Source organism: Fundulus heteroclitus, chromosome 24 (assembly GCF_011125445.2).
Source record: "Fundulus heteroclitus isolate FHET01 chromosome 24, MU-UCD_Fhet_4.1, whole genome shotgun sequence".
In the NCBI taxonomy this organism is placed as follows: Eukaryota; Metazoa; Chordata; class Actinopteri; order Cyprinodontiformes; family Fundulidae; genus Fundulus; species Fundulus heteroclitus.
Window position 1 is genome coordinate 4,370,276 of NC_046384.1, and position 25,936 is coordinate 4,396,211.

The 25,936-nt window shown below is 42.5% G+C and overlaps 1 long non-coding RNA gene across 1 annotated transcript in view; it reads right to left on the bottom strand.

The window, feature by feature from the left end:
• Nucleotides 1-18,679: 18,679 nt before the first annotated feature.
• LOC118557946 overlaps nucleotides 18,680-25,936 on the bottom strand; it is a 45,688-nt gene continuing 38,431 nt past the window's right edge. The window contains exon 3 of the long non-coding RNA XR_004928141.1: nucleotides 18,680-18,759. This is a non-coding gene — a long non-coding RNA (uncharacterized LOC118557946). The remainder of the gene's footprint in view (nucleotides 18,760-25,936) is intronic.

Below are 25,936 nucleotides of genomic sequence, written 5' to 3' on the forward strand. Positions count from 1 at the left end.
GCTGACAAAAGGCATGATTAGCAACATAATTAAATATACCTTTTAAATTATGAAACATAAAAATGGCATTGTCATGATAACACTGCAGCATGGGAGCCATGAAATAAACAGAGTAAAATAATGATATGCATTTTTTTATTTTATTTATTTTGTGAACCCATAGGTGGGTCCAAACCTCCACTTTGGGAAACTTCTGCTGATTAAAATGCGATCATGCAAACCAGCTGAGTAATCAAATAACAACCCATCTCATTTCAAGCTGCGCTCCTTCATCCTGAACGATTTTCCTTGTTCTCGGTAATCTACGATAAACTTTTTCTACTTCTTTGTGACTTGTAGAAAGAAAAGAACATAATAATCATAGAGATTAAAATCTTTTTAAAATCTTACCGGCGCGACCGTGTGCCTCACAGCTGCATCGTCCGACCCTTAATTTGGATTTCCATGATTCGGGTTCTTAGACGTCCAGGACATAAGAGGTGAATAGAAGACAGGATGTTTTAGAAATTAGAAAAAAAAAACATTAGAAAAAACAAATGACTGGAGAATTTATAAGAATTACATTTATAAATCATTGGTTTCGTCACTGGCCCTGTTCTAAAATGGCCTGTGCTCTGGACGTGATGGAGGGGTGTGGCCAGCGAGCTATAGACTGAAAAATGAACCTGATGTATTTACATGAAATCTGCCTGTTTTTGACAGGATTATCCTAATTTATTAACTAACTCAATTATAATAACCACAAAAAAAACTTTGTTTAATGGAGCAACAGTGCTTCTTGGCAGCACATCTCATTTTGCCACGTTTGGAAGAAGAAATGCATTTGTGGGCAGAGCAGCAGAGCCTAGGATGTGGGCTGCAGAGAAACCTGCTGAATCCTCTGAGCTAAAGCCAGCCAGCTTTTGGCGGAGGGGCTGTGATGGTTTGGGGCAGCATCTGCCACCAATAAAAACAGGTTTGGTCATGACTGCAGGAACAGCCTCAACGACGAGAGAGATAAAGACAAGCATAAATCTCTGGTTTTAGTTCAGAGACTGCCTTCAGATCCTGGGACAGGAGAGGCCTGGTCTTCTGACTTTAACCCGACTGAACACTTATAGATGAGGTTGGTTGTGCTGTTTGAGGCAGAGTGACCGACACAAACCCGTTGAGCCAAGCCAAGTATGAGTCTGATGAGCTGGTAGAGTCCTATGTTAAAGGTGTGGAAGGAATTTTAAACAATAACTGACTTCCTAGAGTTGTTGAATAAGCAAACGGTGTAGTGATGAAGTTCCAGCACTTTTATTGAGAAACAGAACAGAGATCACATAGATGGAAAGTAATCGCACCAACTGTCCTGCTGCAGTCTGTGTCTACCTGTTCCTGCTGCTCTTCATTAGAAATGTTCTTTTCACCATTTTGTTGTTCAACGTTTTTTTATAATAGGAACTGGAAAATGTCTAACTCCAACAATACCTGATAAATAATTATTAGAAATGTGCTTTAAAATATTTGTAATTGCCTTCCACTTAAACCATTTTCAAATAGAAATAGACCCCATGTGTATTTTCTGCATAGATCATGAATAAATTGTAAGTGGTCTGCTTTGGGATTGTTGTACAAGAATATTTTTAGCTGTTATGACAATTTTTTTTCTTTGAAGAACTGAAAATCAGTTGAACAAATAAGGATGTGTTGGTTGAAAGTCAAAAAGGTGACTTCAGTAAACCAGAGCTTTTATGTAAACTTTTTATTGTTTACAATATTATGTTCACACCTCCAAATTCATGCAACAAACAACTAATTTCCAGACTAGATTATTTTGAATTAATACCTAAATAGACTTGTTGTAGACTTTAGGTAACCAGCATAAAGCCAGTGCAATAAATTGTGAAAAAGTGCAAATCGTCAAGGAAACAAATACTTGGGAACTGTGTTTGACAACAAATTGAAATTCATTGTACATATGCTCTGTTAACATGAACTGCAGCAGGAGTTACTGATTGCCACAAGCTTAGAAAGAAGCTGAAAAAGCTTCGCAGACGGCGGGGTTTACACTGACCTCTGAATGGACAGTGCTGTGAACGGATCATCTGCCAACCATATTGGCTTTGTTAGTTTTTTGTGTGAAGAATGCCAAGTGTACATGTGCGGTCAGGAAAATGCGTGTGTTAAATGGTCAGTACATGATTGTGTCAAATTGCCTCAATAACTGCTATGAACCAATGATTAGTGATGAAACGATGACATTAATAGTTTAACTCAAAAACCGCTGAACTGACTGCAAGTCCTCCCAAAATATTTCCATTGCCCAAAGCAAATTATACCCGCAAAATGAAAATGTTAATAACCTTCATTTATAATTGCAATTGTGATCACTCAATTAATTCAATTCAATTTTATTTATAGAGCGCATGTCATCTAAAGGCTCTTTCCAAAGTCAGATTCCATCAAATCCTCCAGATTGGTCAGAAAGTTTCCTCTCTAAGGAAACCCAGCAGGTTGCATCAAGTCTCTCCAAGCAGCATTCACTCCTCCTGAAAGAGCGTAGAGCCACAGTGGACAGTCGTCTGCATTGTTGATGGCTTTGCAGCAATCCCTCATACTGAGCATGCATGAAGCGACAGTGGAGAGGAAACATTCGGCTTTCAGTTCTTGTCTCTGAAAGCAGAATGCGATCTATCAGCATCTTTGCCAAAGTAAGTCTTCGCCATATCACAAACATTTTACAGTGTTTCCAAAAAATTTGCCATAAAATGTTGCTTTGGTTGAAGCTTTTACAACTGCTCAAGGCAATCGATGTGCTTTAAACTATAATTCGAGCTTGGTATGCCTCTGGTAACAAATCGGTAGCGTTTATGTTATATTCAAAGGAGAAATGTTCCTTTGAATATAACAACAGATACTTTAAACCTCTCAAATGCCGGTCGCAACCTTCTGTTTCGGGGGCTTAGCTATGCCTTCCTGAAAAATATCATACCAAATTATTTCAAACTTCCCATTCCACCAAAAGCTAAGAAGCTCCACTTCAATGTTTTCTCAGGTGTTTCTCCTTCCAAAGACTTCCTCAGACATCATTTTGCTGTTGATAACACTTGTTGACTTTGTGATTGGCACACTGAGTGGACAGAGATTGTTTTTATGAAAGTATTTATTGTAAAGTTACAGGTGATGTGCATTGCAGGCAAAACACCAAACTTACTTACACTGTAAATGTTTTTTGGGACCATAAAAGTATATAGGCATGGTATATGCTTAGAAAAAACACCAAAAAACATCTGATAATGATAAAATAAAATCATATACACCAAGCCTCTATCTTGATTGTGTCGTTTTGGGGCTAGTTAGAACCTACTGCAGCACCGGGCATGATGAGCAGAAACAGATGTGGCGCCATCTACCGGGAGCATTGCAGAACTATCAAAATGCCAGTTTGCTGAATTAATAAATCAGTATTAAATACTTTTGGACCAAGTCTGACCCTCTGAAAAGCCTTACAGTAAAGCAGAAAATCTGAGTGTTCAAAGACCAAGCACTCACATCAATCAACTCTGTGGTCACATCTGAGCAATTGGCAGGTTTAGTGTTCGCTTCAGTGAACACCAACAGTCTTACTGTATTCCCAGCTACATTCCTGTGCTTCTCCTCTTGAAATCATATCAATTGTTTTTGCATTTTTTTGTCCATTGACTCAGCAACGACCTGGCTCTCCCTGACACCTTAAGTAGCTTTTTACACGCTTCAACTCTCCAAAGAACAGGGAAACTGAACAACTCCCCCAGCCAGAGGAGCACCGTCAGCTTCTTGTCCTGCAGCTGCACCAAGTGACCTCTTCCCTTTATTATTATAAGCATTAAATCTAAATATGATGAATATTAATTTCCATATATTAATTTCCCCTGCTGAGAGACTGTGGTCTATCATTCGTGTCATGGAAAAAATGATCAAGTAACAAGACACTTTTTATTTAAGGCAAACAGCGTTCGCCAGAGGGGTGACAGGCTAAATGAAGAAAAGTCAGAAACTAAAACTAAACAAAACCCAAACTATGACACAAAGAGCCTCATGTGATGTATTACAGCTCCATCTTAGCTTTAACCTCTCCTGCAACCTGGGGAAGACCCAGCTCTCCTCTCCCACTCTATATTACCACCATCACCCACACTTTGACACACACGAGATAATAAAATTCTAAGAATGCTCTATGACCATGTAAGCGCACACTGAGAAATTGAACTCTGATTAACCTTACATCTCTGCAAACACATGCTGTAGACTATACATGCTATTCTGTTAAATGTGATACGTTTTGCATAAGGTTTAAATTTAGAAGTAGAGTAGAACATTTTCCATCATAGTCTGCCCTTTGATTATGGAATAATAAATAATATAATTTTTTTCCACTATATTTTTTAATCAGTCCACTGTTATTGTCGGGGTCTCTCAGCAGAGGGCGAAAGACGCCCCTGCTGAGTGGTTGTCCATCAATTTGTTCAACACGTTACTATCATATGTTAATATCCATCATATGTGGAATATGTTAAATTCCATCATGTTACAATCACCGTACTTCTATTGTCTATTTACACACTTCTCTCAGGAATATAAAATTGCACGTTTCTGTTAATTAAGAGTCAAGGCCTCATTGCACAAAAGTACCTCATTACTTTGATTCATGAATGTCGACTATTCTATGCAACACTTGCAAAGGGACTGATATCAAAGCCCTCAAACTCTGACACAAACCTTTTTTATCTTCTTTATGTTTGCATGAATTGTGCAAAAAATATGTACACATTGTTTATTGCATGTTTTTTGTTGTATGTACTCTAAGCCACTCTCCCACTCTAAATTATCCTCATCCACAACACTTTGACACACAAAAAGGAGCAATAAAATTCTAAGAATGCTTTACATAAGCACATATTGAGAAACTGAACTTTGATTAGTCTTACATCTCCCCAAACTTAGACTGTAGACTATACACACCATTCCATTAAAGGTAACAACATGTTTTTGACAAGGTTTAAATATGAAAGTAAACTAGAAAATTTTCCATCATAGTCCGCCCTTTGATTGTGGAATAATCACACAAATCAAAGAAAATTTTTAAACCTAATAGTAACATAAAATTTAAATCATGAAAGCTTCATGAATCAGTCTCATCAAACAAGATCACAGTTTCAGCCTTTATCTACAACTTTTGGTTCAACTAATTAAGTAAAGACTGTTTTAGATTCCTACACACATTATTTTAATGTACATTACATTAGGTAATCTAAGCCTACATATTAATTAAAGTCAAATTCACCTACTCTCACAAACCACACGAAGGCCTCCTACGTGCAACTTTGCTTCATAGATAAACCATCCATCCAATGTCATCAATCAATAGTCACACTAGGAGACATTAAAGGCAGGTTGAACCTTCTGCAATGAGAGAAAACATCACTTTTCTAAAAAAGTAATAAAAACATTACAGGTTCTGGGAAACTGCTCTCAGCCAAACTGAGTCAGGAAACCCTGCTTATGTAACAATTAATGGTTACAATTTAGGTACCAGTAATATGTTTAAAGGGGTTTGCCTCCACATGGAAGGGAAGAGATTTGCAGCAGTGAGATAATCTAGTTTTATTATTTGTTTTAGAGTTTATATAATCAATGCATTTGGACCATAAACTTGCAGGAATCTCAGCACGGCATTAAGTACTGCTCAAACTGTTTAATACGTAAACGTGTTTGTTGGTTGCACCTGACACTATATTTTCAGCAACGATTTATGCCCACTCACAAAGTAATTCTCTAGAATAATAATCTGATTAATAAAAACAGTCTAAATAGTCCCTGTTTATAAACTTCTTTATCCACTGTCCATTTTGTTGCTTGTTGTTAATATAGAGAAAAGTCACATAAATCCCAATCACAATTATGGTTGAAATACATCGCAGTTTTGGACAAAATCATACAGACCTAGTACCTGAGCAAGACCCCTAGCCCCAGATCACTCTCCAGGCAGCGTAATGGCTGTCGACTGCTCCCAAGGCATGGACAAAATACAGAAGACAAACCTTGTTGAAATATATGTTTGCAATGACAGAAAAAGATTTCCTCTTCTTCGTCCTTAAAGGTTTACATTTTCTAAACTGTCTTCCCCCCTTTTTAATATTTTCCTAATAAGAAATCTGTAATGACCACTGAGGTGTGTTGTGCTGGACTCATCTTTTGTGGCAGGGAGTGGAATTCCTCCCTGATGTTAATTGTTGCTCCTTCACCACCCACGTGTCCATGCTTCTGATGAAGAGCAGTTGTCGTAAACTCATTATCTGTCCTTTGTCTCTTTAGCAAACAGCTCCCTTTAACATGTTCTCCATGGAGGAGGCAGAAAAATGGCCAAGTATCTTTGCAAAATCAAGCTATTGTATCATTTTATCCAATTTAAAACATTGGCTATCTTTCCATCTGCATTGCAGCGTTAATTAGTCCAAAAAAATTTAAATAAAACAATTACAAACAATATTGTTAGCTACAGTAGTTATTTAAATGACTTGTGTATTTAACAAAAAAAAATAAAAGAAAAATTTGCTTTTGTCATAAAAACCCATAACCCCATCACTTTACATTTTAATTGAATATAAAATTAAGACATGGACGTTCTGACTGGCAGATGTAGGTAGCACTTGGCAGGACATGGTTTAGGTGAAGACGATCCAGCAGCAGAGAGCAGACTGAAGGGAGCTTAAGTAGGGAGGATGGCAGGTGAACTGAGTCTGGGCCTGATTAGGAACGGCAGGTGGAACTGATGAGACCTGGGCTGCATGAGATGGAAAAGCGCTGGAACTGTCCAAGGTGAGACAGGTAAAGACTGAACCCTGACAAACTGGATGTTTCTATTTATAATTGTCTGTATGCTTTTTCTGAAAGTATAAAAAATGAAATAGAAGCTGTTCCAGACCAATTTCCTTTGTTAATCTGAAAACAATAAACTAACCTTCATAGAGTATTAAAATAAAGGTGTAGGGCTATTTACAATATCTGAATACAGTTGAATAAATACAAAACAACAGCCTTACTAAAAACTTTATTGGCTCATTAAGCACCCAAAAACCTAAAATTGTATTAAATATGAAAAAAAACTTAACCAAACTTAACCAATCAGGTACATCTTAATTACCCTGTTGTTTCTTTTAGGTCTGAATTCCAAAAAGCCCCACAGTACAGAACCTTGATATAGCTCCCAAAGTCCAAATACATTACTTTAAATTCAAAAGAAGCATAAAGTTAGAACATGAAACATGGTGTCAAGTACCCCACTAAAATAATCAGGAAAAAATATTTACTATGATGAAAAGAAATATTTAGAGATTTAGAGCTGAATTTAAATTTCTTTACAATAAACAAAATCCAAATTTATTTCTTCAGTAAATAAACAGAGAGAGAGAGAAAGAGAGAGAGAGAGAGAAAGAGAGAGAGCGATGTGTAAAACAGCTCTTTACCTCCAGATACAAGGATGGATGTTACAGAAAACTGCTCTGAGATCAGAGTTTAGTGGAACATCCAGCTGTCAACTGGTTAAAACAAAGCCTTTAAACTGGATGTGATGGAAAATTAAGTTTATCTGCAGTTTACAGTAAAGCATATTTTATTTGTGTAACATTTCAGAAAATGTAATCTAAACTTAAGGAAGAAGCAGCAGAGAAAATGGCCGCCACCTCTTTCATGACATCAAACCTGAACTAAAATGTTTCCCATGTTTCCATTTCCACACAGTTAGGCCCAGTTAAAGTAACAAACTGGTTTTCTTCCTGATCCTTCAGTTACTGCATGGTTCCTCTGAGATTTCTGGACTGAAACATGGAAACCAGAAGAAAAACAGATCAAATAGACTGCTGACCACCTCAACCTGTTAGCAACCAATATGACTATTTGATGATCCTGAGTAGACGTTCTTGATAAACCAGGAGACAGGCACTTCCTGTTGGTCACATGACCAGCTGACTGAAAGCTGCTTCACCAGACTTCAAACTTCCTGTTGACCTTGTAAGGAGTTTTGTTCAAGATGTTGTTGCTGAAGAGTCTAGAAACAGAACAAATCAGAGCAGATGTGACTCATTCGGACATGACAACATTGCTTTAGCTGCTGGGAGGTCAGCCAGAGTTCCTCTGAGAGAGATGATAGAGGTCAGGTACCAGAGTTCATCTTCAGCAGACTGCTGTTCCAGGATACTTTAGATCTACAAACATCATCTTTGGATCAGAAAAAAACTGGAACCTGTCTCTGAACAACTGAAACTGCGGAGTTTAAGAAGTTTCTTTACAGAATGGTACAACAGCCTAAATACAGCTACCTAAATATTTATTATAATTAATAAACTATTATCTGTGTCTGCCTTTAGGGTGGGTGTGTAATCAGATTCAGCACATTTTTGGGTAATAACTAGTGAGTCCTTGGTTACAGATACAATTTGGATGATTTTACATCACATGGGTGTTTAGCTTTTACTGCTTGCTAGCTAAAACAGTGACTCTGGGTATCTATGGTAAGAGTAACCCAGTTGAAATTTCAATTGTTTCAAAACACCCAACGTCAGGGGAGCTATAAGGAGAAGTTTATGTTGCAAAGGTGTCTAAACAGAAACCTTAGTGTGGATCCATCAAAACAGTCATTAGTGGCTCAGTGTGGTAATAAATGCTCTAGGTGGGCATGGCCTATTAGCCAAGGTTTTAGTTTTGAGAGAAAAAAATAAACCTTGGTCAACTAAATATTTCAAGATGAACTAATGAATGTTTGCTCACCTGACAGGACCAATGGAGGGGTTGATGGAGACCAGCTGGAGTAACGGCGCAGTGGAAGCATCGGTGATCTTATTGTGACTCAGACTGGAACACAAACACAACATTCTGCATTATGTCCGGTTCTACTGGGAAAAAGCAAGCATTCAGAACCACAGAGAAGAGCAGCAGGGTCCAGATGACCAGCTGCTCCGCTTTGGATCAGAACCGAGGAAGTGTTTGTCTCCCACAGAAGGGACGGTGTGGGACACTTACTCCAGGACCTGGACTTTGTGCAGATGTGCGATGACTTGGAGCAGCAGCTGGTCTGTCAGCTGGCAGTGACTGAGGTCCAGCTCTGTTAGACCTTCAGAGTGGTCCAGCATCAGGACCAGAGATCCACAGAGCCTCTGATCCAGTGGGACGTGACTCAGGTCCAGTTCTCCTCCCAGGGCTCTGCACAGGGACACGGCCCGTCTCACTGTGTCCCTCTCACTGTCCACAGGAAGCAGGGACAGCAGCTGGACCAGGACCGTCTTACTGATGCTGAACAGGAGCAAAAGAGCAAAGATCATCAAAGTGAACAAGCTTCAGCTTCGTCTTCAGCGGCGCTCTTCCTCACCTGAGACGGACCCTGTCCAGGACAGGAAACAGCAGGTCCAGCCCGCTGTCCTCCACCTCGCAGTCTCTCAGGTGGAGCTGTGTGTCCCTGCTGCTGTGTCTCAGGACGCTGGAGACGGCCCTGCAGTCGGCAGCCGTCACCCTCAGAGGCTCAGGCTGATCCTCCTCTGGTACCTCCATGCAGGAGGAGAGGGACAGGTCCAAGCTGTGCTGCAGAGTCCTCAGCAGGTCCGACGCCTCCTGCTGGTCGTCAGAGGCAGCGCAGCAGTGGATGAAGCTCAGCAGCTGCTTCCTGTCCACGCTGGTGGGAACGGAGAAGAGAACCAACCAGTTAAAGAACAGGAGGGAACGTTTTATCAGGGGAAGGAGCTCTAATATCTGACCTGAGATCAGAAACTGTGCGCAGCATCCTGAGGATGGACTGTGTTCCCTCTGCAGGGATGGAGCTCCACAGCAGCTTCAGCTTAACTCCATCACCGTGTCTGAGGACGAAGAGCAGAGCAGCAGCGTCCTCTGAGTCCAGCTCCGTGCAGCTCAGGTTGATCACATGACCCAGTGACCTCAGCAGACCGGGGATCATGTAACTGCTGCGACCTCTGTGGATCTCTCTGATGGACGTCCTCACAAAGCTGGGGCTGGGCCTGAAGGCAGGCAGAGGAGAGACACTTTGTTTAGTTACAGGAACCAGAAGCTGCAGATGGAAGATCAGACCAACTATTTATGAGAAGAAGACTAAACCTCCACCTCTGAAGCAGCAGCCTGTGCAGGAAGGGCAGCAGCTGTGCAGCTCTGTCCTGTAAGCGGTTCTTCTTCAGGTTCACAGTGATGGTCTGAGCTGACGGCTGCTGCAGCAGATGGTGAAGGACCTCCCAGCTCAGCCTGCAGGAGCTCAGGTCTCCACCAAGCTTATTGAGGAAGGACAACGTCAACTCCTGGTCCTGGACCTCATGGAGGAGGACCACAAGCTGCTGGAGACTCTCCTCACTCAGTCTGAGGAGTTCACAGGTTAAATCTTTAATGAAGATAAATGAGTTCAGCTGATGGAGGCGAGGAGAGACTTTTACCTGACTGTGAGAGGAGCATCGTGAAGCAGCAGACTGAAGAGACTCTGAGCAGGGAGGCAGGACTCAGTCAGGTTCAACCGTCCGATGGTCCAGAACCTCAGCAGAGACGCCAAACTGCTGCCAAGCTTCAGAAAGACTCTCTGTGAAGGTCGAGCCTCGGTGGAGACCACAGAAAGCTCTTCAACAACCAGAGGAGAGGCCACCCTGCCTCTTCTCACCCACAGAGACAGGAACAAGGCCACGCTGCTGGAAAGTCTGAAATCAGAGAAACAGACATGATGGAGATTGTTATGTAGAATATATAGTCGTTTTTATGATAATAGTGTACTGTATTTTTAAAGTTACCCGACTTTTAATCATTAAACAGTCACTTGGGATGGAGAGTTTTGCAGACTATTTGAAAAACAATGACTTCATTCAAGCTCCAGTAAAGCTCAAGGTCCAGACCAGTATGAGAGGTATTTATGAGGGATTTTGCAAAATAGTTTACAGTTTGAAATCTTTCTCATGGTTCTCAGTGTTATCTTAGATAAGTCCTAGAAACAGACCAGGGCTATTACTTACAGCTTCAGAAAGCACATGTGTGCTGGAGACTGAATGCCTGCAGGGATTCTTGAGGTGTTGTTAAAAAGATATGTTTGGGGTTGTACGAAGACACCATAGCTTAAAACCGTGCAAAAGACACTTCGAGGGGTAATAGGCTAAATGAGGTCGATGGTAAAGTTCGTAAGTGCTGTCTCCCTTTTTGGAATTCCAAAATGAAATAAATATATGTTATAAGTATGTTATAAGTGTTTAGTGTTTGATAATTGTTTCTTCCTTTGCGACCAAATCCTCGGAGCGGATCAGACGGGCCGTGGTGAAATGGAGCAGGAAGCAGACCCAGAATCTTAATACGATCAAGATCTGATGGTTCAACACGACTGCAGGTTAGTGGTGAAAAAGGTTCCTGCCTGAGACTGTGGAGGTGTGTTGTAGGTCTAAAGAGGACGGACCCTCCTCTGGCAGACATCTTGATGGCTTTGAGGACCAGATCCACTTTAGATCCACACAGTTGGAGAACTCTGCTCACAGATCTGCAGGTTTTCCTGCGTAACTCTCCTGTTAGCAGCAGGTTGAAGTCCAGGAGCTGCAGCAGAGACACCAGCTGGTGGACCTCCTCTCTGGATCTCCCTGATATGGAGGAACAGACGCTCTGGAAGAACCCTGGAGCACAGCTGAGAGACAGAGAACCCAATGACATATCAGACATATGTAAAAAAAAAAACTGTATTAACTAATAATGTTAAATAAAACAACCTGTACCTGAGCTGTGAGATATAAGGCAGACACTGCAGGAAACTCTTCACTTCACTCTCTTCCTGTGAGCAGCCTGTCAGCTCCACTGGTTTCTTCTCTGGTTGGAGTCTCAGCACTTCCAGGAGGATGGAGGTCTTTCTCTCTGAGAGGTTTATGGTCCAGACTGCAGGAGCTGACTGGAAAACTGACTGTAATGATGGAAGGAGACTCAGACCTGTTTTAGTCTCACGGTCCTTCATCTGGGAGTACAGATCCAGCAGGAAGTCACTCTGATATTTAAAATCTTCATCATCCATGTATTCATCCTCTACAGGGAATGTTTGATATCTGCAGACTGATGCTAACAGCTGCAGCATCTTCTCTCCTGTCTGCTGTTCTCTCTCTGCTGCTGCACAGAACAGATTCACTAAGAGCCTGGTTTGTTTAGGAAGATCTGATCTCTGAGGATAAAACCTGGAACAACAAGAAGGAAACATTTAGTGATGATTTGGTCTGAGCTGCATAAAACAACCACACATTGCTCCTTATCCTAATAAAACCAGCCTGTAGCCTCTATTTCAGCTTCTTATAATGGAAATAAAATTATCTCGTTAACATCAGACCTCCTAACAGAGAAATGATTAGTCAGCCATTTCATCATTGAACATCCACACATTGGCTCGTGTGCATGAAGCCACAAGACAGCGACCTGGACATCCTGCTGTTATTAATCTTCTGTTGTGATATTGGGATACATTATTGCTTTCTGCATTTCCTTTTTAATTGCACAAGTTTGAGTCTAAATCAATTAAAACAAACACTGCTTGTCAGACCTCTGTGAAGATTCTCATTATCTGGGTCATCACAGCAGCAAACAGTCTTAAATCAGAGGCAACCAGACTTTCTCTCAGTTCTTTCTGAAAACCTTTCCACACCTATCCAGGAGTCTTTGTCAGTTCTGGTGGATCTCACTGAGCAACCTGCAGGTGGAGCGCTGCTGTTTTTAAGGACATGGATGATCATCCTCCTAGGAACATTCTAAGTCAGATGTAAATAATGACCCATCCATCACTGTCCTGGGTCCTTAGAAGCTACTGCTTGGTGTCAGTGGAGTATTTCATCACCTGAATTATGACGACACTGCTGATGTAATCTCTCTGGAACGTGTTGGAGGACCAAGCTGTAAACACTGGGGAGTTAGAAGCTCAATCCTCCTCCTCTGTTTAGTCGTGGCTTTTCTCTTTTGACCAAGATGGCTTATTTCACCACTCTTTCAAACCATCTGTTCTCTCTTTCCAAAATCTGGACATCACTGTCATCAAAAGAGTGTCCTTTGTTCTTGAGGAGCAACTGGACTGCTGAATCTTTCCCTGAGCTGCTGGTCCTCCTGTGCTTTGTCATGCATTTATGGAGCTGTTTGGGGTCTTTGATGTAGGAATCTGAAGGTGCGTTCACATTAAATGTGAATGTGGCCACTTCTGCCTGCTGTCACTCACCTGACAAATCACTGATTGTTTCCACAGCAGGTGAATCTCCAGAAATGCAGCAGTACAATGGAGCTATCTAGTGACGCTTTCCCTGAACCCCCCATATTCTCCTCATTCACTCTTGTTTTACTGAGAATCATTGTCTGGTCAACATAAAGTTAACAATAGCTGGTGTTTTTTCTTCCTGATGTTTTACTGAACTATGAAAACCCAGTGACATGTAGAACTGTGACTCATGTGTCCTGTTAAAGCCTGAAGGCTCAGTGGACTGAAAACATCAGTTTGACCAGAGAGATCGAAGGAAGAAGCTGTAAATACTGAACCCTCCGACTGACTGGACAGGTCATTGATTTCAACAATTATTAGATAAGTAATTTAAGCTGTTAAATAACTTTGATGATAAATAGTATTTTTTATTTATATTGTTATACCTAAAGGCTGGTTCACACTGCAGTATTTCAAAAAGCCTGAGAGAAACCACACGTAATGATAAAAAATCCCAGATAAAGCAGGTTTGGTCATCTAGTGTGTGGTGTCCTGTCAGAGGGAGAGCTCAACACGAAACACACAAACAGAGTTCCCCATTCAGATGAGTTAATAAACATGAACAATGGGGGGGAATAATGACGATAGTGTGTGGACTGATTTCAATGGAGAAAAACAAAAAGAAAACCCTAACCCTAATAAAAGCCATTGGTTAAAGAAACAGAGATAACGCCACAGGGGGCTCTGTGTTTGCTGCACTATTAAATGGAGGTAAGTTGTGGATATTTTTCTCTCAGAGAATCCCTCACCTCACTTTCTGATTGGCTACACGTCACATTCAACAGGCTATGTGCTCGATTGTACTCAGGGACACCACACACGGTAGGATATCAGGACAAGACAATCCAACATGATGTATATCCCTGATTTGAGGTTGGAGTGGTTGTGGCGTTCCACCGAGCAGATCTGATCGCTCTTAAATAAATAAATAAACCTTCTCAGAGTGCAAGCGTTCTGCTCTAACCACTAGACCGCCACTCCCTTAACGCACCAGAGACGGCAGGATAATTTTCTTCAGATTATCTCAAAAGACACGCTGATAATCGGCGCCTCCTGGAAGGGGAAGATCGTGGTGAAAGTCAGGCTAAAAATCCTGCAGTGAACCAGCCTTAACCAGACATCAGTTTAGTAAAGTGATCATAGATCTATCAATAATCTCCAGCTGATAAGTATCATGGTTGAGTTTTGGTTTGGCTTTGTTTTTCTGTTATTTTCATTTTGTCATCTCTTTTGGGTTAGGTTTGACTTTATTTATTGTTAGTTTTCATTGTCATCAGTTATTTTCTGTCATCTTCACTTCACCTCCTCAGCAGTCAGTCACACCTGTTAACATTTACTAGTTAATTAGCCAGACTCTTGTTCCACCTGTTAAGTGCTCTATTTAAACCTCCCTCTGCCTTCAGTTCAGCACTGGGCCGTATTCTGCTATCCACCACTCCATGCCAGTCCCTCTGTAAGTCTTTTTATTCTGCTGTTTGCTCCTGGAGAAGCTCTGCTCTTTGTCCAGGTGTCTCCTGAGAACTGCTAACCTGACTAGCCGCCCAGAAGAAGTTCTGCTCAGAGTCCTGGTGTTGCTATGAGGCCTGCTAGCCGAGCAGCACCTAGCAAGTGTGGACTCTCTCTCTCCGGGCCGTCAGCTCCTGCCATCACCTACATCCCTGACCTTCTGCAGCCCTGAACCTCCGGTCTTCATCATCAGCCATCTACCACCCTTCCTTTAAATAAAGACTCTTAAACTTTAGTCCCGTGTGCGCTTCCTGAGTTCTTCGGTAAACAAATCGTGACAATAAGAAAAAAACTGAAATGAATCAGAACCAAAATGTGTTTAAATCACAACGTTTTCTCCTGATATGGGATCAATTTATAAAGTAACAGAATTATGACTCCATGGGAACAAAGTATCAGTGAATAAAACCCTCAGGAAATATCACAGTGTGATATAAAATATTGCCATGGTGATAATGATTATGAATATTAAAGACTTAAAGTCAAAACTGACAAGTTCTTGAAATGTTCAAATAGGGTGAAGATAAACGACTCTACCTGAGCTGTGAGATATAAGGCAGACACTGCAGGAAACTCCTCACTTCACTCTCTTCCTGTGAGCAGCCTGTCAGCTCCACTGGTTTCTTCTCTGGTTGGAGTCTCAGCACTTCCAGGAGGATGGAGGTCTTTCTCTCTGAGAGGTTTATGGTCCAGACTGCAGGAGCTGACTGGAAAACTGACTGTAATGATGGAAGGAGACTCAGACCTGTTTTAGTCTCACGCTCCTTCATCTGGGAGTACAGATCCAGCAGGAAGTCAAGGCGATATTTGCTACTAGAATCGAAAATGAATGTTTGATATCTGCAGACTGATGCTAACAGCTGCAGCACCTTCTCTCCTGTCTGCTGTTCTCTCTCTGCTGCTGCACAGAACAGATTCACTAAGAACCTGGTTTGTTTAGGAAGATTTGATCTCTGACGATAAAACCTGGAACAACAAGAAGGAAACATTTAGTGATGATTTGGTCTGACCTGCATAAAAACAACCACACATTGCTCCTTATCCTAATAAAATCAGTCTGTAGCCTCTACTTCAGCTTCTTATAATGGAAATAAAATGATCTCATTACATCAGACCTGCTAACAGAGAAATGATTAGTCAGCCATTTCATCATTGAACATCCACACATTGACTCGTCTGCATGAAGCTACAAAACAGCGACCTGGACATCCTGCTGTTATTAATCTTCTGTTGTGACATAGGGATAAATTATTGCTTTCTGCATTTTCTTTACTTTGCACAAGTTTAAGTCTAAATCAATTAAAACAAACACTTATTGTCAGCCCTCTGTGCAAATTCTCATTATCTGGGTCATCACAGCAGCAAACAGTCTTAAATCAGAGGCAACCAGACTTTCTCTCAGTTCTTTCTGAAAACCTTTCCACACCTATCCAGGAGTCTTTGTCAGTTCTGGTGGATCTCACTGAGCAACCTGCAGGTGGAGCGCTGCTGTTTTTAAGGACATGGAGGTCCATCCTCCTAGGAACATTCTAAGTCAGATGTAAATAATGACCCATCCATCACTGTCCTGGGTCCTTAGAAGCTACTGCTTGGTGTCAGTGGAGTATTTCATCACCTGAATTATGACGACACTGCAGATGTAATCTCTCTGGAACATGATGGAGGATCAAGCTGTAAACACTGGGGAGTTAGAAGCTCAATCCTCCTCCTCTGTTTAGTGATGGCTTTTCTCTTTTGACCAAGATGGCTTATTTCACCACTCTTTCAAACAATCTGTTCTCTCTTTCCAAAATCTGGACATCATTGTCATCAAAAGAGTGTCCTTTGTTCTTGAGGAGCAACTGGACTGCTGAATCTTTCCCTGAGCTGCTGGTCCTCCTGTGCTGTGTCATGCATTTATGGAGCTGTTTGGGGTCTTTGATGTAGGAATCTGAAGGTGCGTTCACATTAAATGTGAATGTGGCCACTTCTGCCTGCTGTCACTCACCTGACAAATTACTGATTGTTTCCACAGCAGGTGAATCTCCAGAAATGCAGCAGTACAATGGAGCTATCTAGTGACGCTTTCCCTGAACCCCCCATAGTCTCCTCATTCACTCTTGTTATACTGAGAATCATTGTCTGGTAAACAAAAAGTAACTGTTAAGCTACCACACCTGGTCGGTGGTGAAACACCCTCAGTGGACCCAGCTCTTATTTACCCGTCAGGCGACCCCCACTTAAACACTGTTAGGGATGTAAGACGCTCTGAACAGAAAAATATACTTCAACTTATTTAATCTACTAAAGTCAGAGAGATGTTTACAGACACATCAGCGCTGATGGGCTCTCGATCGGCAAGAGGCCTCTACTGATCATCTCACAAGCATTATAAAGGAATCTAGGTACACACCCATGCAAAGACTGTACATTTCCTAGCAAGTCATCAGTGGAGAAACTGTCACCTGTGGGGTGCTCTCTGATAGATTGTGTCATATCCTTGTGTTGGTACTATCCAAGTGGGGAATGCAGCTCCCGGGTTAAGATGACCGTTCCACTTACACATCCCATATATTAAAACACAACAATAGCTGGTGTTTTTTCTTCCTCCTGTTTTACTGAACTATGAAAACCCAGTGACATGTAGAACTGTGACTCATGTGTCCTGTTAAAGCCTGAAGGCTCAGTGGACTGAAAACATCAGTTTGACCAGATGGATCAAAGGAAGAAGCTGTAAATACTGAACCCTCCCACTGACTGGACAGGTCATTGAATTCAACAATAATCAGATCAGTATTTTAAGCTGTTAACTTTGATGATAAATCGTATTTTTATTCATATCTTTATACCTAAAGGCTGGTTCGCATGGCAGGGTTTTCAAAGCCTGAGAGAAACCACACGTAATGATAAATAATGCCAGATAAAACAGGTTTGGTCTTCCAGTGTGTGGTGTCCTGTCAGAGGGAGAGCTCAGCACGAAACACACAAACAGATTTCCCCATTCTGATTAGTTAATAAACATGAACAATGGGGGAGAATAATGATGATAGTGTGTGGACTGATTTTAATGGAGAAAAAAAAAAAAAGAAATGTGTTGGTTAAAGAAACAGAGACAACACCACAGAGGGTTCTACGTTGGCTGCACTATTAAATGGAGGTGAGTTGTGGATATTTTTCTCTCAGGGAATCCCTCACCTCACTTTCTGAATGGCTACACGTCACATTCAACAGGCTATGAGCTCGTTTGAACTCAGTGAACCAACCTTAACCAGACCTCAGTTTTGTAAAGCGATCATAGATCTATCATTAAACTCCAGCTGATAAGAAAAAAACTGAAATGAATCAGAACCAAAATGTGTTTAAATCAGAACAATGTTTTCTCCTGATATGGGATCAATTTATAAAGTAACAGAATTATGACTCCATGGGAACAAAGTCTCAACGAGTAAATAAAACCCTCAGGAAATATCACAGTGTGATATAAAATATTGCCATGGTGATAATGATTATGAATATTAAAGACTTAAAGTCAAAACTAACAAATTATTGAAACGTTAAAATAGGGTGAAGTTAAACGACTCTACCTGAGCTGTGAGATATAAGGCAGAAACTGCAGGAAACTCCTCACTTCACTCTCTTCCTGTGAGCAGCCTGTCAGCTTCACTGGTTTCTTCTCTGGTTGGAGTCTCAGCACTTCCAGGAGGATGGAGGTCTTTCTCTTTGAGAGGTCTATGGTCCAGACTGCAGGAGCTGACTGGAAAACTGACTGTAATGATGGAAGGAGACTCAGACCTGTTTTAGTCTCACGGTCCTTCATCTGGGAGTACAGATCCAGCAGGAAGTCACTCTGATATTTAAAAGCTTCATGATTCATGAATCTGTTCCCTAAAGGGAATGTTTGATATCTGCAGACTGATGCTAACAGCTGCAGCATCTTCTCTCCTGTCTGCTGTTCTCTCTCTGTTGCTGCACAGAACAGATTCACTAAGAGCCTGGTTTGTTTAGGAAGATCTGATCTCTGAGGATCAAACCTGGAACAACAAGAAGGAAACATTTAGTGATGATTTGGTCTGAGCTGCATAAAAACAACCACACATTGCTCCTTATCCTAATGAAACCAGCCTTTAACCACTATTTTAGCTTCCTTTATTAGAAATAAAATGATCTTGTTAACATCAGACCTCCTAATGAAAAACTGATTAGTCAGCCATTTCATCATTGAACATCCACACATTGGCTCGTCTGCATGAAGCTACAAAACAGCGACCTGGACATCCTGCTGTTATTAATCTTCTATTGTCATATTGGGATAAATTATTGCTTTCTGCATTTTCTTTACTTTGCACAAGTTTAAGTCTAAATCAATTAAAACAAACACTTATTGTCAGACCTCTGTGCAGATTCTCATTATCTGGGTCATGACAGCAGCAAACAGTCTTAAATCAGAGGCAACCAGACTTTCTCTCAGTTCTTTCTGAAAACCTTTCCACACCTATCCAGGAGTCTTTGTCAGTTCTGGTGGATCTCACTGAGCAACCTGCAGGTGGAGCGCTGCTGTTTTTAAGGACATGGAGGCTCATCCTCCTAGGCACATTCTAAGTCAGATGTAAATAATGACCCATCCATCACTGTCCTGGGTCCTTAGAAGCTGCTGCTTGGTGTGAGTGGAGTATTTCATCACCTGAATTATGACGACACTGATGTAATCTCTCTGGAACGTGTTGGAGGACCAAGCTGTAAACACTGGGGAGTTAGAAGCTCAATCCTCCTCCTCTGTTTAGTGATGGCTTTTCTCTTTTGACCAAGATGGCTTCTTTCACCACTCTTTCAAACCATCTGTTCTCTCGTTCCAAAATCTGGACATCATTGTCATCAAAAGAGTGTCCTTTGTTCTTGAGGAGCAACTGGACTGCTGAATCTTTCCCTGAGCTGCTGGTCCTCCTTTGCTGTGTCATGCATTTATGGAGCTGTTTGGGGTCTTTGATGTAGGAATCTGAAGGTGCGTTCACATTAAATGTGAATGTGGCCACTTCTGCCTGCTGTCACTCACCTGACAAATTACTGATTGTTTCCACAGCAGGTGAATCTCCAGAAATGCAGCAGTACAATGGAGCTATCTAGTGACGCTTTCCCTGAACCCCCCATAGTCTCCTCATTCACTCTTGTTTTACTGAGAATCATTGTCTGGTCAACATAAAGTTAACAATAGCTGGTGTTTTTTCTTCCTGATGTTTTACTGAACTATGAAAACCCAGTGACATGTAGAACTGTGACTCATGTGTCCTGTTAAAGCCTGAAGGCTCAGTGGACTGAAAACATCAGTGTGACCAGATGGATCAAAGGAAGAAGCTGTAAATACTGAACCCTCCCACTGACTGGACACGTCATTGAATTCAACAATCATTAGATCAGTATTTTAAGCTGTTAACTTTGATGATAAATAGTATTCTTTATTCTGATTGTTATCCCTAAAGGCTGGTTCTCACGGCAGGATTTTAAAAAGTCTGAGAGAAACCACACGTAATGATAAATAATGCCAGATAAAACAGGTTTGGTCTTCCAGTGTGTGGTGTCCTGTCAGAGGGAGAGCTCAACACGCCACACAAAAACAGATTTCCCCATTCTGATTAGTTAATAAACATGAACAATGGGGGAGAATAATGATGACAGTGTGTGGACTGATTTTAATGGAGAAAAAAGAAAAAAAAGAAAAGCCGTTGGTTAAAGAAACAGAGACAACACCACAGGGGGTTCTATGTTTGCTGCACTGTTAAATGGAGGTGAGTTGTGGATATTTTTCTCTCGGGGAATCCCTCACCTCACTTTCTGAATGGCTACACGTCACATTCAACAGGCTATGAGCTCGTTTGTCCTCAGTGAACCAACCAGACCCGGCGGCATGGGCGGGCATTGGGCGGCTGTGCCCGCCCTGGACTGGAAGCTGTATTTTTTTTTTTTTTTTTACCTCGGAGTGGCCGTCGTCCTTTTAGTACTATCTTTGATGTGCCAATCATACAATTTAACCAATCAAATCAACGACTGACGGCAACATGCTAGCCAATCACAGCTGGAGTGGGGCGGGACACCGAGTCATAGCCTTCAGTCACCACCGCGGTTTGGCTGTGGTCACCGTTGGTGTCGTTAGAGCGGGATGGAAATTTGGTCTGATTACCAAACAATTACAAGAAGTGACAACAAAGCAGAGAGCGAGCTGGAAGGAGCGTTATTAATTTCTGTTTGAAATGTCAGCACTGAAGTCTAAACTGGAGTAAACATTCACGCTAGGAGGGTTAGCTACGACAGCTACGAGCACAAGCTGTTCTGCTCCTTGTTCTCATAGCTGCTGTAATTACAGAACCTGTTTTAGTCAGAATTGTTACTTCAGTCAGTGTTCAGCCTTACACCAGCGCTCATGTTTATTAGCGTGTAGCTTATGCTGGACTTTTGAGTTAAGACACAGCGCTACAGGTTACCCTATGTCACTGTTAGTTTCCAGTAACCCAAACCAGCATAAAACCTGCCCAATTTAAAAGAAAAAAAAACAAGGCCAAATCTCAAACTCTCTCATATTAAAAGCACAGAACTATTAAACACATAAGAACATGCCATTAGCACACAACTGCGCCGAAGCAAAGAAAAAAACATATATAACATGGGCTCCAAACAAAATGTACAATCAGACAACCAAATAACACACAAGATCTCTTTAACAATCAGGATATATCACCCAGAAAAAAATAAATTATAAATAGCTTCCCAACATGAGTTGTAAATCTACCTTAATATGAACTTAATTTCTCTCAGTATAGCTCAATTAAACATTTCTCTTACACGCAGTCATGAAATATTTTTAAGTTGATAAGTAGAACTCAACCCCTCTTGGGCGTTTACACTGACCAAACACTTGATTAACCGTTATTCTTTTCTTGTTTTATTATAACAATATTATTCATTATAACTATAATTCATTGATGATGTCAGATCGACAGATTCAACTTATTTAAAAAATAGATAATGACTATTTTGATATATTTTGTTAGTAATTCTTTCTAAAAGCCCAACAAATGTTATCAAAAGCTTCTGAAATTTTTTATCTGCCCATAAGCTATTTTTTTTCTAGCTCAATGTGTTCAAAAGCCTAATTGGTTGGAAACCTGCCTAATTTGGCAACACCAACTACACTATTGCTATTTGTTTGCTCGTTACAGTAGTCACAGAGCCACTGTTCAGCCTGAAGCATATATATATATATATATATATATATACATATATATATATATATATATATATATATATATATATATATATATATATATATATATATATAAATTTTTCTTTTTAAAGTGTGTCCCCCTAAAAAAAATGGAATGCCCCCCCTGTAATTTGTTTCTGCAGCCGGGTCTGGAACCAACCTTAACCAAACCTCAGTTTTGTAAAGCGGTCATAGATCTATCAATAATCTCCAGCTGATAAGAAAAAAACTGAAATGAATCAGAACCAAAATTAGTTTAAATCAGAACAATGTTTTCTCCTGATATGGGATCATTTTATAAAGTAACAGAATTATGACTCCATGGGAACAAAGTCTCAACTGTAACGTTCCTGGCACTGGGGCTGTTAATTGCTGTCACCTGTTCCGGCTCCACCTCACCAGTATAAAGGTCCCCTGCCTTTCAGCCTCCAGTGCCTGAACGTATCGAGCCAACCCGGTGAGAACTTCCAGCCTTCTGAATAACCTGTCTGTCAGTCTGAAGCCCGACCTGTTTTTGCCCTGTTTTTTGAGCCAGCTCTGCCCTTTTCGGATCCTGTCTGCCCGCCCTGAGTTCTGCCTGTCAGTCTCTGGATTTGGATTGCCCACCCCTGTACCGACCTTATCAGCCTGTGAGTACCTGAGATTGCTGTCCCCCTGGACCTGGACCTGGAACCCCCTTTCGGATTTGCCCTTGGAAACCTCTGCCTAATCAATCGCCCTCACGATATCGGACCCGGACTGGACTTGGACAAACGCCCTTGGATAATCCTGCACGGACTCTGCCGCCCTCAGGGGCCAGAAGAAACCCCGACAAGCCCACTCTCCACCAGGTTAGTGATCCAGCTTCTAGTCCACCTTTCTATCTGGCTCCGCTGATCACTAACCTGTCGTCTCGTCTCCAGGAGCTGCCAGCCGCTGAGCGTGAGCCGCATGCAGCAAGGGCCGTGCAACCCCTTCTTTTAATAAAATATCAAAGCGTCACTGACCTGTTTTCGGGTTGTCTTTTGGGTCCATCCAAATTCATAACAGTACGTTCTGGCCAAAAGTAAAATGGATCCTTCACCCGAGGCTCAGAGGCGCGCGGGGGTTTAAAAATCTATTTCAGAGCTAGAATCCGGTGTTTCGGAGATCCTCAATCATCTCCGCAACCCGACCAACCCGTCCCCTCCACTTCCGCAAACAGCTCCTCCGAGCGGCCCGTCACTTCCGGTTACATCGTCCGTACCTGAGCCGCGTCTCACCCCGCCAGGCTCTTTTAGTGGCGATCCGGAGCATTGCCGGGCTTTTTTGACACAATGTGAAATTCACTTCGAGCTGCAACCGTCCTCCTTCCCTTCTGAACGGTCTAAGGTGGCCTATGTAATCTCCCTGTTGGCCGGTAAAGCCAGATTATGGGGCACCTCCGAGTGGCAAAATGATGCACGTATTTGCCACTCGTATCATGACTTCTCTAGAGAACTGACTCGAGTTTTCAGTCCCGTGCTGCCCTGCAGGGAGTCCTCTAGGGGGCTCTTATCCTTGAGACAGGGGGACAGGTCCGTTTCAGACTACATTATTGATTTTCATTTACTGGCAGCAGAGAGTTTATGGAATGAGTTTGCCCTCATGGATGTTTTTATTCATGGTCTTAATGACAAGATCAAGGATGAACTAGCCACCCGGGAGTATCCCAGATCTTTAAAACAGCTCGAGGAGCTGGTCACACGGGTGGATCTCCGTCTCTTGGAGCAAAGGAGGGAGCGTCGCTCAGTCTCTACTACTCACCCTCGTTTTTCTGCTGCTCCCTCTGTTTCATCATCTGCTCCTCCTAAGCTCCCAGAACCGGAGCCGATGCAGATTGGAAAAGCGGGGCTGTCCAAGGAGGAGCACCAGCGCAGGCAACAGTTGGGCCTCTGCCTTTACTGTGGAGGAACTGGTCACCGAGCCCGGTCCTGTCCGGTAAAAGACCAAGCTCAGTAGGGGGTAAGGGGTCCCTACTGAGCTACACTAGACTCTCTGTCCCCTCCGACCGGTTACTTCCGGCCACTCTAACCACTCCTACTAAGTCCCACAGGGTATCCGTTTTCATCGATTCTGGAGCGGACACTGAGTTCATGGATGAGGCGTTGGCCAGGAAATTGAACATCCCTCTGCTTCAAGGCTCCTCCCCCCGCAGTGTGCTTGCCCTGGATGGCCACGAATTGAACCACTCTCGCCTCATCACAGAACCTTTGGAACTGACTATGGGAGGTAATCATAGAGAAAAGTTGGTTTTTATGATTATTGACTCCCCGCAGGTCCCAGTGATTTTGGGCGCGACATGGCTCAGAAGACACAACCCTCAGATTGACTGGCGGCGGGTAGAAGTTACGGGCTGGGCGGGCTCCTGTTCTGAATCGTGTTTGCTTTCTGCTCAGCCACCTATTTCTCCTGAGGGTAAGGATACTGATTACTACCCTGATCTGTCCAAGGTTCCTTCCTGTTACCATGATTTGAAGGAGGTTTTTAACAAGGCTAAGGCCATGAGCCTTCCTCCTCATCGTCCCTTTGATTGCGCCATCGACTTATTACCCAGAACCGTTCCGCCCAGAGGGCGTCTTTACTCGTTATCACCGCCCGAGTCCCAAGCCATGCAGGACTACATTAATGAGTCCCTAAGGGCCGGCATCATTCGCCCCTCCTCATCTCCTGCAGGGGCGGGGTTTTTCTTTGTCGGAAAGAAGGATGGCTCCCTTCGCCCTTGCATTGACTATAGGGGGCTCAATAGCATTTCGGTTAAAAACCGATACCCCATCCCATTAATGAACACTGCGTTTGACCAGGTCCAAGCAGCAAAGGTGTTCACTAAGCTGGACCTACGCAATGCCTATCATTTGGTCCGCATAAAGGAAGGAGATGAGTGGAAGACCGCTTTTAACACACCAACGGGCCATTATGAATATATGGTGATGCCCTTTGGCCTAACCAATGCCCCAGCGGTTTTCCAGAACTTGGTGAATGATGTTCTGAGGGATATGATTGGCCGTTTCGTTTTTGTCTACTTAGATGATATCCTCATTTACTCTGAAGATCTAACCCTCCACAAACAACATGTCCGCTCAGTTCTTCTCCGGCTTCTCCAGAACCAGCTTTATGTTAAAGCTGAGAAGTGTGAGTTTCACTCATCATCAACCTCCTTCCTCGGCTTTATCCTATCCCCCGGTCAGATTTCAATGGACCTTGCCAAGGTCCGGGCCGTCACAGAATGGCCCACGCCTGTAGATCGAAAGCAGCTCCAGAGGTTCCTGGGGTTCTCTAATTTCTACAGGAGGTTCATTCAAAATTTCAGCCAAGTTGCTTCCCCACTTCACGCACTCACCTCCAGCAAGACTAGGTTTGCTTGGAACGAGCAGGCTGACCAGGCCTTCAAGCGCCTAAAGAGTCTTTTCACCTCTGCCCCGGTGCTTGTTTCTCCTGACCCAGAGAGGCAGTTTATAGTGGAGGTGGATGCTTCAAGTTCTGGGGTTGGAGCGGTCCTCAGCCAAGAATCCACTGACGGCCGTATTCACCCCTGTGCCTTTTTTTCCCGTAGGCTGTCTAAAGCTGAGCAGAACTATGATGTGGGCAATCGTGAACTTTTGGCTGTAAAATTAGCTCTCGAGGAATGGAGGCACTGGCTCGAGGGCTCCAAGCTCCCGTTCTTGGTCTGGACTGACCACCGTAACCTAGAATACTTAAAGACTGCCAAGAGGCTCAACCCCAGACAGGCCAGGTGGGCGTTGTTTTTTGGCCGTTTTGATTTCACCCTCTCCTACAGACCCGGTTCCAAGAATGGCAAGCCCGATGCTCTGTCCCGGGTGTTCGAATCTTCAGAGAAGGACCTCGACCAAGAACGGGGGTTCATCTTACCCAACACAGTAAGGTGTGCTGTCTCCCGCCTCGGGCTAGAGAGAGAGGTAAGGGAGTCTCTTGGGTCTGCTCAGGTACCCAAGGCCTGC